Genomic DNA, 17,645 nt, shown 5'->3' with positions numbered 1-17,645 from the left:
TATTAGAACCATTTTAACAAAACATCATCATTTACTGACCTATTAATCAACCTTCTGCAATGAACAAATTTTACAAAAAGAAAATAAGTTTTTTTTCCTGGTTTTTCCTGATAAACCAAAATAAGTGTAACCATTGCACACCAAAATGTGATTGCTGGTTACAATTAGAATCACTTTGGATGGTGTATAGACAATGGTGTAGATAAATGTCTCTTTAGTCTTACGAATAAACCATGTTGACGAATAGTCGACAGAAGCCACTGTTATAGGGGATAAGTAATTCCCGAACTTAATAACTATATTACGGAAAATGGCTGAGGCATATTCAGTGCAGCGTACCAAGGTCATTGTAAGATATACACAAGAGGGTTTCAGCTATGAAGCTCTCAAACTATTCCGTCAAATGCAATCTGCATGCCTCAGGTCAAACCATGTTGCATTTACCAGTGTTCTCATCGCCTGCTCAAAGCTTGGACTACTCCACCATGGCCAATCTATGCATGCTCTTATCTTAAAAAGCCAAATAAAATCAGATGTATCTGTGTTTAATGCCCTGATCACAATGTATTATAAATGCCAAAGACTGAATGATGCAGTGAGAGTATTTGAGAGAATACCCAACAGAGATTTGGTATCATGGAACTCTATAATCGCAGCATATGCTCAGAATGGACAATTTGCAGAGGCTATTGACCGCTATTCTCACCTACAACATGAAGGCATTAAGCCAGATTCCAGAACCTTCACAAGCGTGATCAGTTCGTGTTCTTTGCCAGAAGCAATTGAACAAGGACAACAGGTTCACACTCACATCATTAAAACTTTTCCTTTTCAATTAGATATACCTGTTGCCAATGCCCTTGTGACTATGTATTGTAAGTGTGGTGGTATAGAGATTGCACGTAAAGTGTTTGACAAAATGCCTCAGCGAAATGTTGTTTCATGGACTGCTATAATTGCAGGATATGCCCAGAATGAACTTGGATACGAGGCCTTGAGCCTGTTTTCCGAATTGCACAGCGTTGGCATTGCGCCGAATGCTCTGAGCTTCGCTAGTGTTCTGAGGGGTTGTGGGAATACTAAGATTTTGGGATCGGGTAAACAAATTCAAGCTCTTGTACTCAAAACGGGACTACTGGAATCCAATATGTATATTACTAGTGCTCTCATTGATATGTATGCAAAGTGTAGAAGCATAGATGATGCAGACAAAGCCTTCAGAAGGTCGCTCTGCCATGATGCAGTATCATGGACTGCAATGATTGGAGGATATGTGCAGAATGGATTTGGGATGGAAGCTCTGGAGCTCTTCTGCACTATGAGAAAGAAAGAAATTGATCCAGATGAATTCACCTTCTCCAGCGTTCTTACAGCATGTGCCAGTTTGTCTTTGGAAATAGGCAAGCAAGTCCATGCTCATGTAAAGAAGTTCGGCAAAGAGTGGGTTGTCACGGTGGGGAACGCCCTTGTTAACATGTATGCGAAATGTGGAAACATTGACGATGCACACGAAATATTTGAAAGAATGCTTGAGAGAAATTCAACTTCATGGAATTCGATGATTCTAGCATATGCAGAGCACGGACAAGGTAAGGATGCAATTCAGCTTTTTGAACAAATGCAAAGAACACAAACAAAGCCTGACCATATAACTTTTCTTGGAGTTCTTCATGCTTGCTGCCATAAGGGCTTTGTAGCAGAAGGCCATTACTACTTTCAATTGATGAGTAGGGGTTATGGTATCATAGCAAGAGAAGAGCATTATGCTTGCATGGTTGATCTCCTTGGACGCGCTGGACAGTTAATTCAGGCCGAAGATTTTATCAACTCCATGCCATTTAAACCTGGTATTATGGTGTGGCAAACACTGCTTGGTGCTTGTAAAAGCTGTGGTAATATAGAGTCAGGAATTCGCACTGCTGAACACCTGCTTAGTTTGGATCCAGAAGATGCTGCAACCTATGTGCTTCTGTCCAACATTTATGCTGCGGCTGGCAGATGGGATGACAGAGCAAGAGTAAGAAAGATGATGAAAGACAAGGGAGTGAGAAAGGAAGCAGGATGTAGTTGGATTGAAGTCAATAACAAGATGCACGCTTATGTCTTCGATAGTAGATTACATGCACAAATAAAGGAAATCTGTGAATGACTGGAAGAACTGGTCAAGTGAATGGTAAAAGGTTGGGTAATAATGCCAATTTTACACCATATGATGTGGCACACGAATAATCACTGTGTTAAAGTAGCCATTACCAACCCTTGGACATGATTAGCATAAACTTAGTGGAATCTCTCTAAAAGCTCATTGGAACCTTAGATTATGCAGGAACCATTGCTCTCCGGACAAGTTCATCTTTTCAATGCAATGGCAAAAGATTAAGTGACGTGAGTCACTTTCAATATTCAGTAAATAGTCCGTTCCATGCGAATACTCCTGATAGTAGGATGGAAAGAAATATGTTATGTCCGAGAATATTTGTTGGCAATCAGTAGGATGGAAAGAAATATGTTATGTCCGAGAATATTTGTTGGCAATCTTCTTGTTGAGCAATTATCACAACCAGAACTGGATCTCAATGAATCCTTTCTTTATATAGTTATTTTAGGCGACTTCACTTTTCATGTCATTTTTATGAATGCTTAATTTCAGATTTGAACTACAACTCATGTTTCTTTCGCAAAAAGGAAAAATCACCCAACTTTCATGGCAACTGGAAGACAGGATGACAGAACAGGAATGAGAAAGCTGGTGAAATAGATGAGAAGGAGATTGTAAACAGGATGGGTTGTAAGTAGATTGCAGTCCATGAAAGGGGTGCATGCTTTTGTTGTGGGTGGCAGATTGCATTTTCAAATAAAGAGAAAACCTGGAGGGTTGGATGTGCTGTCTGAGCGGAAAGGTTGGACATTGTGAAAATGTAAATTTTAACTCTATGACATGGAGAATGAGCTGAAGGAATACTCTTGGTGCTGCCACTGGAATAAGACACTTGCATCTTTTGAATATCAATATCAATACTTAAATGGAATCTCTCTTAATGGTAAGGAATCTCGCTTCCTACACTTTACAGAGGTGATATGGTGATATATTTCTGTGAATATCAGTGATGATAGGACATCAAGAAGTATATAATTCCCAGTAAAGTTATTGTCAATACCCTTGTGGAGCATCAATCAAAACAGGTTTTAGAATTTGATGTTTGCTTTTCTTGACAACTTCAATTTTCAAATTTTCCTTGCAATAATGTATTTCGCGATATATCTCTTGTAGACGTATTTTAGATCCACATATGTATATTGTGAAATTTTCACATTTGTAATGAAAATAAGTTAAGATTGTCTTGTGAACAGGCACGAGAGAAGGAATTTGATATATGGAGCCATAAATATAAGTTGCATTTTATCAAGTCCAATAATCTGTAAGTTCAGTAAACATTCATTAGAGATTCAAGCTGGACATGCATTGTTGAGATCAGCTTTATGGTCTGGCAAGAAAGTCAACCGTTTGTTTGATCTTTAAAGAGCATGTAGAGTTTCTACAAAACATCGTGCGAGAAAGAGTACCCGTCGATAAGCTCTACAAAACATTGTGCTAGAAAGAGAACCCGTTGATTAGCTTTACATAAGATTGTGCTCAATAAATCTAAAACGTTAAGTATGCCTCTACCAATGTATGTTCAGCAATGGGGGTAAAAATGTAGAGTTTTCGGAAAACTTTGGGGTAAATAAGTATCCATTAGTAGCTCTAGAATACTAATTATGCCTCTAGACAACCATTAGTTAGATCTGATTTTCGTAGAGCTGTTATTTACCTTACTAAAGGAATGGAATCCACATAGTTGATGTTCGTAGACAAAGCATAACTGGGTGGTTCAAGTTCTTCTCAGGCTCTCGTCTTATGAATAGAAATGTTAACAAGGTAATAACCTCCACTATTCTTATTACTAGTATCTTTGTCAAGATTAAGTGATATTTTAAGATTTACAGCATTCAAAGTCCTCTTAGACAACTAGGCCAAAACTAGGCCAACTACCAAGAACATTGGGGTTTGGATAAAAAAATCCATATTAAGATCACATAGGGCTCTATCATGTTCTATCTTGACTTTGGTAAGGTTATAATTCTTAATTGAAGTTAGTAATAATTCAGACTAGGTTGAACATCAAACCCCCCATCTTTAAAAAAACAGACTACATAACACATGCATTCTTTATATTCATTGCAATAAAAAAGGAAAGATAAATGGAAAGTGAGATAATAAAGTCAAAAATATTTCTCATTCAAAACACTATTTGAAAGCGGTAAGCTAACATGAGATGATGGAAATTCTCCATCCACTTGTGCAACTAGCCTACATAATAACATGCAAAGAACTACTCAATGATGAAGTTTAAATGCCCTAAAAAACATTTCGATAACCATGATTGCAAGTTATTTCTAGCATACGATTTTGTTAAAAAATGGATCTTGATCTTTCTTGATTATAAGTAGATGCAAATTTGAGCCGAAGTAGTCTACATTCATCATCATTAGCCCCTAATATAATCTCATACATCATGGCATATTCCAAGTATCCATAAATTTAGATGATTTCTTTGATATGACTATTCGAAGGAATGTAATCAAGAGTACAAAAGTGTGATCCGCTCTCACTCTTCAAGAGAAGGAAATTGTAGAAGAAGTTGCAAATACACATATGATGGATTTCATTTGATGAGTAAGCCATTAAATTGAAGGTGTTAGATTCAAACTGTTAGTAAGCCATGATAGCTTCATGTAAAGGAATCTTCTCTCCTTGCAATAGAAAGGTAGACGAAACACGATCTTTACTCTTTAATTTTTAGACGTAGCAATTTTTTAATATATTTTTTTAATAGTCATTTCTTTAATAATCAACTTTTAATAGTAGAATCTCCAAGTCCAATTCCACACTATACACGGTTTGCCCAAGATTTATAAACCTTAAAGGTGCGTCAACCTGATTATGAATCTTCTCATAGATGCACTGAATGTTTACACCAAGTTTAGAAAAATGAATTGAATCCATTTAAATATTTAAATACCCACTTCTTCTATGAGAATAGGAATAAACACATATATCTCCAATTTAGAACAGGAAATATGGCAACCCAAATGCTTCTTTGAAACTGGCCCAAACCGGTACAATAGAATTACACATTCAACAAATATGTGCAAATGTCAGTCCACATTTAGTCACTTGTTAGTAAAGCTTAGGGAAAATAGTTTTTCATGGATGCTCAGATCCATAGTTCACGGTAATTACCATTTCAAATATCCATGCATTTTATATTGTTTTGCTCAGTTACATCCCATGCAAATGCCTAATGTTCCTTCAATAGAGTCGATGCTAATATATTTCCACAATGTGAAATGCAATTTGAACCAAAATCACGATATTCACACCCAAGATGTTCAAAGTGGTCGATCATAGATAGTTAGATCAAGAAGAATTTCTCAAGTCATGACTCTAAACATTCCCGCTAAGAATATCCTTTTGAATAGTATCCAATCTGGAAATGTAAGCCTGGCCATTGGTCTGAAATTAGAATTTTTTCTTAGCACATAGATATTACCTAGTAATATGCTCTAGGGAATATGAATCATCCTTATCTTGCCACAATTTCTATTCATTCTCATCAAGTCTTGGTGGTTTTTGAAGATTCAGTAAATTAAATACTCCATACCACATTTTCTTTCCCTTCAAGCTCTAAAAAGAACCGATTCATGTTTATTGTCAAACCCCAGGACAATACATGGATGAAGTAAAATACATTGCCTCCTTATATACAATTATCTTTCCAAATTATGGTAGTTCATCACATTTTCATATATCTGCAAAATGATACTTGACCCAAATTATGTTATTTGTGTGGAGTCTATTGCTTGTTGAGTCACCAATAATATCTATGCTGATATATATTTATATATCCTTATCGTTCTTCAAATGTTGGATATGATTCCTTGTTATTTCCTCCATGCACTACTCTAAGGTGGCAATTCAATTAGATAGGTGTCAATAGCCATTCGTGTTCTTTTCTCTATCATATTTTTGTTTATTGCAAGTATCTAACCATAGAGTTATTTTGAAATATCTCAGGCTTGAGTGGTTTCCCCTTGAGTCAAACTCCCACCTACCACCCTGATGACCTACAGTAACAATAGTTAGAAACATTAAATGCGAGTAGGTGAGTTCAAATCCATAAATGAGAGGGCAAGTTTTTGAGATAGGTAAAAAGGAAAATATGCTCATTCAATCAAGAGTTAGTAGATAAGGAGCAGCAAAAGGAAGAAGAAAAAATATTAGAGCAATCAGAGAGTAGAAAGAAGTTTCAGGAAGAAGATCAGAGTTGCAACAACACAAGATCAAATTCTTCTTGTTCTTCGTAAGTTATTTTGTTTGACCTACTAAAGCAGTGATTGCTTCAAGCATTATTGTACGCAACCATCTAGTGCTGCAAGTTAATACCATATATAGAAGTTTTTAAGGTTAATGTATTTTGACTCTAGTTGAAGCCAAATGCTCCTAGATTTGTGTTAGTCATAGATAGAGTTTCCATTTTGAACTTCCCTTTCTCTTCTGCTAGTCGTCGATTGAACTCTTTTTTCCTTGCTGTCCCAGAATTCATCGTTCCCAAGATGATCGGTCAAAGTCCTTGAACATTTGCAGTAGTTCTTTCCTTTATTTGAACCACTTTGAACCACTTCGAACCTCGGTTCAAAGTAGTTCAAAGTAGTTCAACATAAGGTTTTGCTCTAATATCTTTCTTTGGCAGATTGTTTCTCATGTAGCAGTGCTTTCTCCTAAGGTACTTCAAACCACTTCGAACCTCGATTCGAAGTAGTTCAATGCAATTCAAGGCAACATAATCAACATTTCCAGCCTGGACGTACGACGCATCGTCATCTATTTATGATGTTGTAAGAAAATCACGATTTGAAGGCCATTTCTTTTTTCGAGGAGTGAACATCATCATTATTGCGAGTGAGGTAGATCTTCAGTTTGAGGAAATGATTGGGCAAATTATAAACAAAGCAGCCGCCAAAAGGGAAATCATTAAATGAAATGCTAGTGCAGGATGGTTTTCGAACGTGTGAAGGTGATCGAAGCGGTATGTCGTTAAGGCCTAATTATTATTTGATACTTTCGCATGCAAATGCCTTTTTTATAAAAAGCCAACTGGTTCCCTTTAAAATCATCATGCGAAGAACTGAATTTGTAAAGGAGCTATTAAGGAGAATAGGGAAAGTACTAGATTTTCAGCGAAAAAGGTGAGAACTTGACAATCTTTGTTTTGTTTTGCAATCTGTATTATTGTCAAGAGTTTATCTGCTCAAGGCTTTGCATGTTTGATTAGCAATGAAGTCAGTTTTACACTTCCTCAGTAATGTTTCAAGTTTTGAATGTGAAAGGCCAATTATCTGTGATACAAATTTGCAAGGGGTAAAAGTAGGAAATTTACAGGCCATATTCCTAGAACGTGCCAATGAGACTAATGGATGCATGGAGGTGTTAACTAGTGGATTGATAGAAGCCGCTGCATTCCCTCCCGCCTTTGTAAGTCTCAAGCTCTTGCAACTATGTATAGATCATTATGACATCAAAAGTAAGAATATTGTGACCAAAGACGACACAACTATCCTTTCCATTTCAAGGGAAACCATTTCCTCTGTTTTGCAGTTAATAGCAAATACCTTTGCCTCATTCTCACCTACTCAAGATTTAGCTAAATATAGGGCAGCCCCTAGTAAGTTCCGAAACACCATGGCCAGAAAATGGACTGAGGTTAACTATGGAGGCGGGTCTAGACTCCCTAAGGTCATTACCAAAGATCACATGAAACCCCACATACATGACCTAGTTGTATTGCTACACTGTGTGAAAGGTTCAATAAATGTGTTCTTATTTGTGGAATGGATGTTCAAATATGTTGAGATCATTATGAAGGGTGATCAATGGATGGATTGGGCAGATATTATTGCAACTTCTTTGAGAACCCAACTTAAGCACGCTAAGGAGTCCCACAAAGATTTCCACATGGCCTCATATCTAACCTATTGCATTGCCTGTATGTGTGATCTCACTCCCCTACCTCATGAGATATGGACTAAAGAGATGACTGTTTTTCAATATTGTCCTACTTTGCAAAAGGACAAAGTTTTAGAGGATTTTTTGCAAAGTGCATGATGTACTCTTGGACAACGTTTGCTTGTCTTTAGAAGGGGCAAGGATGTTGAGACTCTCTCCTAAGGCGCAGAATTTGGTTCAACAATATGGGAACTTCTTTATCCAATTCCCCATGTTCACGTATTTGAGGGTCGGTGGATTCGATGATGAACCTGTGAAGTTACCCTGGTATGCTCTAGATTGCTTTGTGTTAGTTGAGTTATGCAGGCAACTCTTTCATGTTATCAAGGATAATCTACCACAGAAAGATTGGGAAATGGATTTTCCTGTCAAATTGGGTTCATTCGTGTGTAGTAGTATGGACAATGCTTCCATCATTAGAAGCAATCTACTCGGGTTCAACCTTGGTTTCTACCATAGTAGGAGAAATTTCGATAGTAAAGGGTATGCAGCCCAAATTCTCGGCCTTGAAGTTCATCCTCTAGCCACACCACATTTAGAAGATCTTTGGAGAGACTGCAAGAATGAGGAATAAGTTCTAAAGAGGGACCATTCAAGGCTAACCTTGCAGCAGATCAATTTCTTCAAGTTGAAATTCAATACAGAGGGAGATAATAGTATATGTTATAGACTTAGATAGTTAAAAAAAAACAGTGAGCTGAGATAGTATATGGAAGTTTTTCTTTCTAAGACTTTGTGCATGGAAGTGTTATTTACATATATGAAGAATTTTGGGTTTGAACTTTGAGACTTGGTGTTCAAAGCGTCAGATTATCATTACTTTGTGAATGTGGTTTGGCAATTTGGAAATCTTGGTCGTTGTTCTCTTCTTGTAAGTGCATTAGTTTAGTTTCTTAATTCAAGTCATATTTCGTGATGAAGATTCATTCTTTGAAGTGGATTTCACATGTGTGATGGTTTATTTTCAATCATTTACTCGAAGTTTGTATTGTTTCATACCTCATTGCCCAAGAGCAATTGAGAGATCCTTAGGTACTTTCAGGAAAAAGTGTAAAAGTAATATTGAATTCATTGTAAAACTGACAAGGGAGTTGTACCTTATAAAAATTCAGAGAGAAAGGTAGATAAAACCACACTTTCTCAACTGTTGTGAATGGTCATTGTTCCTGTTATAAAGTTGGGCATAGAGTAAATCTGATAATTGTTAAAAAGGACAATCTGTTCACTAACCATTTGTAATAATTGATTAAGTATTTAAATAGAAACCAAGCAAGCAAGCATATTAGCAAACCTCCAAATATTTGACTTGTTCTAGTTCATCACTTCTATCTATTCAATATTAGGTTTAGCTTTTATCAAAATTTCTATTATTACCTTTGCATTTTGATGGAGAAAATGCTCAGACTTTAAGTCTGTTGAACAACTCACTCAACTTACCCTTTAACTGAGTTCTCTCTTATGTTGTTCCTACCGAGTTCACTCAGCAACCATTGAGTCGGTCTCCACCTTTCCTTCAGTGACTAAGCTCACTTGACACCCTCTTGTGCCAAGCTACTCAGCTCCTTCATGTGCTAAGTTCACTCAACACCTACTGCCTGTCACTCAGTATCCATTGCATGCAGAGAAAAGTGTCACTCGACACCTTGTGTCGAGTAAAATTTTAGATTTTGTGATTTATTTTTCACATGGTATTAGAGTTGTGAGGCCCCACATCCACAGTGAGTTAGGGCACTTGTTTTTTATGTTATTTGACATAGCAGGAGATGCAAGAAATATATGCATCATCCACCATCCTTGAATGGACAAAATTATGATACATGGGCAAATAATATGAAAATTGTAATGGTAGCTAATGATTTGTGGGAGTTTGTGATCAATGGGTTTAATGATGTTATAGTCCCAGTTGTGTATGATGCCCTCACAAACCCACAAAAGAATCCATTGAAAGAGTCAAGGAGAAAGGATGCAAAGGCATTATGTTTGATCAAGGCAACAATGACATAGATGGTCTTTCCCAAGATAGCAACAACAAATTATGCAAAGGAAGCATGGGATATCTTTGAGATGAACTTCAAGGAGATTGATAAGGTCATAGTAGTAAAGCTACAAATGATCAGAAGGGAGTTTAAGAACCTTCAGATGAGGGACAATGAACCTATTGTAGAGTTTAGCTGACAAATCTCCACTTTGATAAACCATCTCAAATCAAATGGAGAAGATTATAAAGAGCAGAGGATTGTGGAAAAGATACTGAGGATTTTACCTCAGAAATATGACAACCTTTTAATGACCATAGAGTAAGCAAAGGACCTTACCACATTGACCATGGATGAGTTGATGGGAACTCTTCAAACCCATGAGCACTAGATAAAAAAATCAACAACTACTTCACAAGAATAGTCTTTCAAGGCTCAACAAAATTCAAGAGGTAGGGGAGAGGAAGAAATGGCTCTGGTAGAGGCTCAAGAAGTAGAGGTCATGGAAGGAATGGTCAAAGGAATGCTGATGCACAAAGCTTAGGATGAGCAAGCAACCAAGAGGGATCATGAACCTTTCAAAACAACTCTAGAGGAGGTAAGAAGAATTACAACTCCAACAAGAGCAATGTTGAATGATACTACTATCATAAGTATGGGTATTATGCAAGTGAATGCTAGAAGAAGCAAGGTGACCAGTCAATGTAGAATGCTAATGTGGTTGATGTAAACATGGAAAATCCAAGAAACCCCACAGTCTTCATCATGTGCAACATTGGTGAAGAAGGAAACCCTAAGGTATGGTACCTAGACATCGGTTGTAGTAGCCACTTGAGTGGTAATGAAAGTTTATTATCTTTCATTGATAAGACTTTTAAGTCTAAAATTAAGATGGGTTGTAATGGGACCATTCCCATAGTGGGCAAAGGATCTATTATGGTTTGCACCAAGCAAGGTGAGAAGAAGCAGATATAGAATATGTATTTTGTCCCTTGTATGAAGCACAATTTGATGAGTGTTGGACAACTCATTCAAAATGGTTACAAGGTGCTAATGGAAAATGACAAGTGTGTTATTCATGAAAGGATGGTAGTAATAGATTACTTGCAACAGTTCAAATGACAAAGAATATGATGTTCCCATTGAGGATAGAGACATGTTTCTCTTCTCAAGTTAGTGTTGCACCTCCCGAGCATGCATGTACAATAGTAGATGCAGAAATCAGCTCTTAGGAGCGTGATTGAAGACCCGACATCTCAAGTATGGACATCTTGGCTTTTCAGATTTAAATTTGTTGTCCAAGAAAATAATGATAGATGATTTTCCAAGCATAGTAGATTCATATGACAAGTTTGATGCTTGCATTTTGGGTAAGCAACATAGGCTTCCCTTTAATTCTAGAAATTCTAGAAGGGCTAGAGCACCATTAGAATTGGTGCATTATGATTTGGTAGGCCCTATGAAAACTACTTCTATTGGGGGGAGTACTTATTTTATGACATTCATAGATGATTTTAGTCGTAGGACATGGGTGTAATTTTTGAAGAAAAAATCTAAAGCATTTGATAAATTTGTTGAATTTAAAGCCCTCATTGAAAAATAATGTGGAATCTATGTAAAAGTCCTTAGATTGGATAGAGGAGGGGAGTATACCTCCGATATGTTTGTAAATTTTTGTAGGAAGAATGGCATAAGGAAAGAGCTTACAACCATTTATACTTCACAAAAAAATGGAGTGGCTAAAAGGAAGAACATGACCATTATTGAAATGGAAAGGAGCACGATGAAAGCAAAGGGACTCCCAACTAAATATTGGGGAGAGGCTATAGCAACATCAATGTGCTTGAGCAATAGGTGTCCTACAAAGTTAGTTCATAACAAAATACCTCTTGAGGTGTCGTCAAGGAACAGATGGACAGTTGAGCATTTAAGAGTGTCCAGATGTGTAGCATATGCACATGTGCCTAAGGAACAAAGGAAAAAGCTAGATGACAAAGGTGTGAAGTGTATCTTCACAAAGTATAGCTCAGAATCAAAGGCTTATAGATTGTATGATCCAATTGCTAAGAAGATAATCATTTCAAGAGATGTGGAGTTTCTTGAAAATCAATCATGGGATGGCTAAGTATGGAATTTCTTGAAAATCAAGAGATATCAAAATGGAATTTCGCAAGTCTAAGCAATAGCTAGCAGACATTTTTACAAAGCCTTTAGTCACATGAGCTTTTGTGCACCTAAGAAAGTTTCTTGGTTTAGTTGATTTGGATTAAGAGTGATCCTTGTTTTTTGTTTGGCTCAGGACAAGGGGGGTGTTGAAATATCTCATGTATGAGTAATTGCCCCTTGGGCCAAACACCCACCTACCACCCTAACGGCCTGCAATAACGACAGTTAGAAACATTGAATGTGGGTAGGTGAGTTCAAATATGAAAATGAGAGGGAAAGTTTTTGAGATAGGTAAAATGGAAAATATGCTCATTCATTCGAGAATTAGTAGATAAGGAGAAACAAAAGGAAGAAGGAAGAATATTAGAGCAATCAGAGAGCATAAGGAAAGTTTAGGAAGAAGATCAATGGTGTAGCAACATAAGATCAAATTCTTCTTGTTCTTTGTAAGTTATTTTGTTTGACCTATTGAAGGAGTGATTGCTCCAATCATTATTGTATGCAACCATCTAGTGCTACAAGTTAATACCATATATAGAAGCTTTTTAGGTTAATATATTTTAACTCTAGTTGAAGCCGTATGATCCCAAATTCATAATAGTTGATTCAGTAATAAAATAGAAAGTAGGCAAGCAGGCATATAAGAAAATCTCTAGATATTTGGCTTGTTTTGGTTTATCACTTCTATCTATTCCATATTAAGTTTAAGTTTTATGAAAATCTCTATTATTACCTTTGCATTTTGATGGAGAAAATGCTCAGACTATAAGTTTGTTAAACAACTGACTCCATTTACACTTTAATCAAGTCCTCTCTTCTGTTGTTCCTACCAAGTTCACTTGGTATCCTTGTTGACCGAGTTCACTTGGCAACCACTGAGCTAGGATCCACCTTGCCTTCGGTGACCAAGCTCACTCAACACCCTCTTGTGTCAAGTTGCCCTTAGTGCTGAGCTACTCGGCTCCTTCATGTGCCAAGTTCACTTGGCACCTACTACCTGCCACTCGGTATTCATTATATGCTGAGAAAACTATCACTCGACACCTTCTTGTGCTGAGAAATATTTTAGAGTTTGTGATTTAATTTTCACAAGATTTACCAAAGATTTGCGATTGGCAGATACACCACTAATAATATCATTATTGTAGTGAGTATACCATTGGACTAGGCACGCATCATACCGACATAATTTTTTGTTGAATATTGGCATATTCCATGAATTCTCTCATCAAAACTCTTAAGCAGATATCAGAGCATCTAGATCCCCAACAATATCATTGTATTCCTTCATCTGGATGCTTAAAAGAATACTTTTGACTTATTGAAATGACTGAAGAGATTAACTATGTTGATTCATTTATTCCATTTTCCAACACTCTATTTGTTTAGTCAAAGTCAAATGATGCTCCATTGAGGCTGCTAGTATAAGATTCTTTCATGATATAATTTTACCTTGGACGATCCTTATTCCCTCTACATTGCAAAATTTTCTACCTCTATGAATGTTTCCTATCCTTCTTGGCTTCCTTAAATAGCATCGTAGATCTACTTTGGAATTATCCTACTCTCCATCTCCAATCTATATCTCTATTTTCACCAATTTTTTTTGGTTTTCTTTTACATTAGTAGTCTAGCTCTGATACCATGTTATTTTCTAGGATCTCTACAAATGTAATTATATTTCCATTGTGATAGATATTTTCTAAATGTAGATTTGACTAATAAATATGAGAGGAGGAAACATGAAGAGACATGTCTTTGTAATTAATCATTATTAGTTAGTATAACCATATATATATATATATATATATATATATATATATATATATATATATATATATAATGATGATTTACTATCAATAATGAATCTTATGATCATATCAATATGAAAATAACTACAAACTCAACACTATTTCCCTGATCTTAGGGCCTAGAAAGCCTCAAGATTCCCTTGGGGTCCCTGAAAATTTTCTCATTTTGGGAAGTTCCATGCTAATTTGTAGGAAAACCTTGTTTTGTTGCAAAAAAAAAAAAAAAAGAGATTTGGGGTAATTGGAAGATGAAAAAAGGAGGACACCAAAGGGATAGGTCCTACCTCAAGATTTGTGACAAGAATAGGAATACAAAGGATGATCCATTAGATCCTACCCTAATTCCATCTAGGAGGAATAAAAAGAGATAAGGAGAAATGGGGAAATGCAAATTAAATGCAATCTATGATGAAATCTCATGAAATGGGTGCTAAACTATCATTAAATTTAAGTGTTTCCAACTTAAGATGATAAAAAATAATAATAATAGGAAAAATAAAATCTTTGAGTGATAAAATTAACTCAAATGAGAATGTACATTGATACCTGAAGCATCAATATTATTTGAATTGGAATCTTTTTCTATTTCTTATATTGCCATAATGTTTAACCAATGAATATGGGTGAACCATGTGTCATGATCTTGCATTATCTTGTCTTATATTAGTTGTCTTGTGTTGTAATCATGGACTACCCAAATGTCAAACCATCTAAATTTTCTCTAATATTCTTTGGATCAAATTTACCCTCAAATCACCAAAAAATAGATTTTAAATTGATTTCTCCTTCAAAGATATTTAATATGTAGACCACTACAAACCAAAAAATACAACCATGTTAGGTCCAAAATCGTATCTCTTGGGATTACTAATTTCTTTGGGGAAAGGTTAGTTGAACATTGAAAACCCTTTATTAACTTGGAAATATGATGAATTTGGCTTCAAATTATTCAACTTGATGCTTTACTTTGCACTTAGACTCAAATAGAAGAAAAAAATATGTTCCTAATTAAACTAGAAGTAAGACTAAAAGATAGATTAACCCTATGGTTTCTATACATTATAAAGCATATAGAAGAAAACTTGACAAAGTAGTATCTCTTCACATATATAATATAATAATTCAAAGACAAAATTTAGTAATGTAAAAGATTAAAACTAAAGATTAAGTCATATACCTTCAAAACATACATAGTTATTCATAGATCTCCTAGTAACATTGCCATTAGCATTTTAGCACACAAGAAAAAAAATGAACATCTTATGAACTTTGACTGTGACCAAGTTAAATCAAAATTTGAAATCTTAGTAAATCAAAATCAAATTTATAAATGTAATACCTCTCAAGCCTAAAATGAAAAAAAAACTATATTGTGCCCAAAATTATAATAGGAGACATAAAACAAACTTAATATAGATTCAAAAAAATATTATCATTTAAATTTTAGTGATTTACCCATTATTGAATGCCTTGCACTAAAATTGTTTCAACACATTTGTTTATATGAAAGCCTGACCTTGATCTCAATTTTTCCTAGTATACTTTCTCTATGACCTATGTACATTGTGCTGCTCTAAAATTATTTCTGGCAATCTCTCATATTTAAATTTTGTTATTAATCAACCAAACAACCATCTTAGATGATTAGATTCAATTTGACAACTAATTTGTACTCTATTTCAATATATCAAATAATGCAAAGTCTCATCAAGGGTCACCCATTTGATTTAATTTTTTAGTTCAAGAGGTCGCTAAAAACTCTACAAAGAGCTTCAAATACAACTTCCATATCAATGTCTCAATCAATTTATTTCCAAATTTGAGATGGTATATAGATAATTACTATTTTGGGTACCACTCTATGAGAAATTTGAATGCCTTTACACAGTTTCTTTTAAAATGGATTGGAGATAACTTTTTTTATCTCCTCAAATTACCATTTTATCAGCTCAAAGACTGACCCTTTAATAGATAGAATAATCATTTCCAAACCATTCTTTTGTTAATCAAAAACAAAAAATGAGAAAAATTATAGGTCGAGAATTCTTACATGTAACTGAGTAACACAAAATTCGCATATCAAATTCACGTCCATAATTGTGCATAGGTAGCAAAGATTTGGTAACTTTCTATGGTTAATAGAAAACAATCAAATTCTAAAATTATGAAGGAGCACTAATGGAAATGATTAATAATAAACTATCAGATTCCACACATAGATACATCAAATGATCTATGCATCTAGTTTTATCACTCATTTAGGAATAAACCAATATAAAACACCCTACAAAATAGGAGCCTTAATTATAACATTTAAATGATCAATGATAAAAAGGGAATAAGGATTGATTGGTGAATGTAATAGGATATTCTCACATCAATGCTAGTAGAGCTATCCCACTAGTTGATCTATAATATTTTCTATCTTACCCAACCTTAATCTATGATGCTTCTAATCATACAAATCATAGGCTTGCTAAGAAAAATGTGCAAAATCTCTTAAAGCATGTAGTAGTTGGTAATATGAAAGGGTGGGAGGTACCTAAAATGAAGCCATGAAATTTGCCTCATGTTTTCCTACTTGCAAGACTTTTCTCTTGTTTACAATTTTAAAATCGTCATGAATGTACAAATTAGCACCATATATTACTCTTCTAACATGCAACTATCATAATGCATTCAACTTCCCTAATATGCATGTATGGAAAATGTGGTAATAGGAACAACATAGATTCAAAGTCTTTACAAAATGCCAACTTTGGAGGCTTGAAGAAGAATGTTGCATTGCTAGCAACCAAGCTTTTTTTGTGCTAAATTTTCAAGGGAAAAAGGGAAAACACTACCAATACAAAAAATAATAGAGACAATAGGAAAAAATAAGTTAAAATTAAAATTGTAGTTCAATAAACAAATTGTCTAGACCATAGCATAAATGAAATTGTTTGAGATTTGTTGGAATTCAAGGCAGAAACTAATGCCAAAGAGCAACTCAAAAGTAAAAAATAGTAGTCTCCTTCCTTTCATGTAGGAACTAATAATATGAAAATTAAGACATTCTCACATCATATTATAAGTAAAAATATGAGAAACATTTATTTTTGATGGAGATCCTCTGCAAAATATTTGTAGATACCCGATATGGAAGCACAACCTTTACATGTGAACATCTTTGGCTAAGAGCCAAGGACTAAGGGGTACCCATTCCACTAAATTTGCCTGGGGCATGATCCCTATCTCATCCATTTTCAATGTTGTAGCCATGCACTAAGTGAGACATGATCCATGGTGGTCTCTTTAAGAACCTTTCAACTTTCTTGGTAGACCAAAGGCTCATTGACAAATATAAGAAACACTCATTTAAATATAAAAAATCATTTTTTCCATAGACTTTTATACCAAAAACATTAATCATTATACTTTTCTTTAATCGATTTCCTTTTCTTTATGTTTTAACTTATCCAAATTATGTATAAAATAAGATTTAAAAACATTAATCATTATACTTTTCTTTAATCGATTTCTTTTTCTTTATGTTTTAACTTATCTAAATTATGTGTAAAATAAGTTTTGATCAAAGTATTACTT

At 35.0% G+C, this 17,645-nt stretch overlaps 1 pseudogene across 1 annotated transcript; it reads left to right on the top strand.

Annotated features, from left to right (window-relative positions):
* Window positions 1-249: 249 nt before the first annotated feature.
* LOC149564849 (pentatricopeptide repeat-containing protein At2g33680 pseudogene) lies at window positions 250-3,670 on the top strand (annotated as a pseudogene). The gene is made up of 2 exons (XR_016361965.1): window positions 250-3,041; window positions 3,352-3,670. The product of XR_016361965.1 is annotated as a pentatricopeptide repeat-containing protein At2g33680 pseudogene (transcript).
* Window positions 3,671-17,645: the final 13,975 nt, after the last annotated feature.

Source organism: Cupressus sempervirens, chromosome 3 (genome assembly GCF_028749045.1).
Source record: "Cupressus sempervirens isolate cs-2001-9-10 chromosome 3, ASM2874904v1, whole genome shotgun sequence".
Lineage (NCBI taxonomy): Eukaryota > Viridiplantae > Streptophyta > Pinopsida > Cupressales > Cupressaceae > Cupressus > Cupressus sempervirens.
Note: the sequence above shows the minus strand (reverse complement) of the source record. Positions and strands in the feature narration are given on the sequence as shown.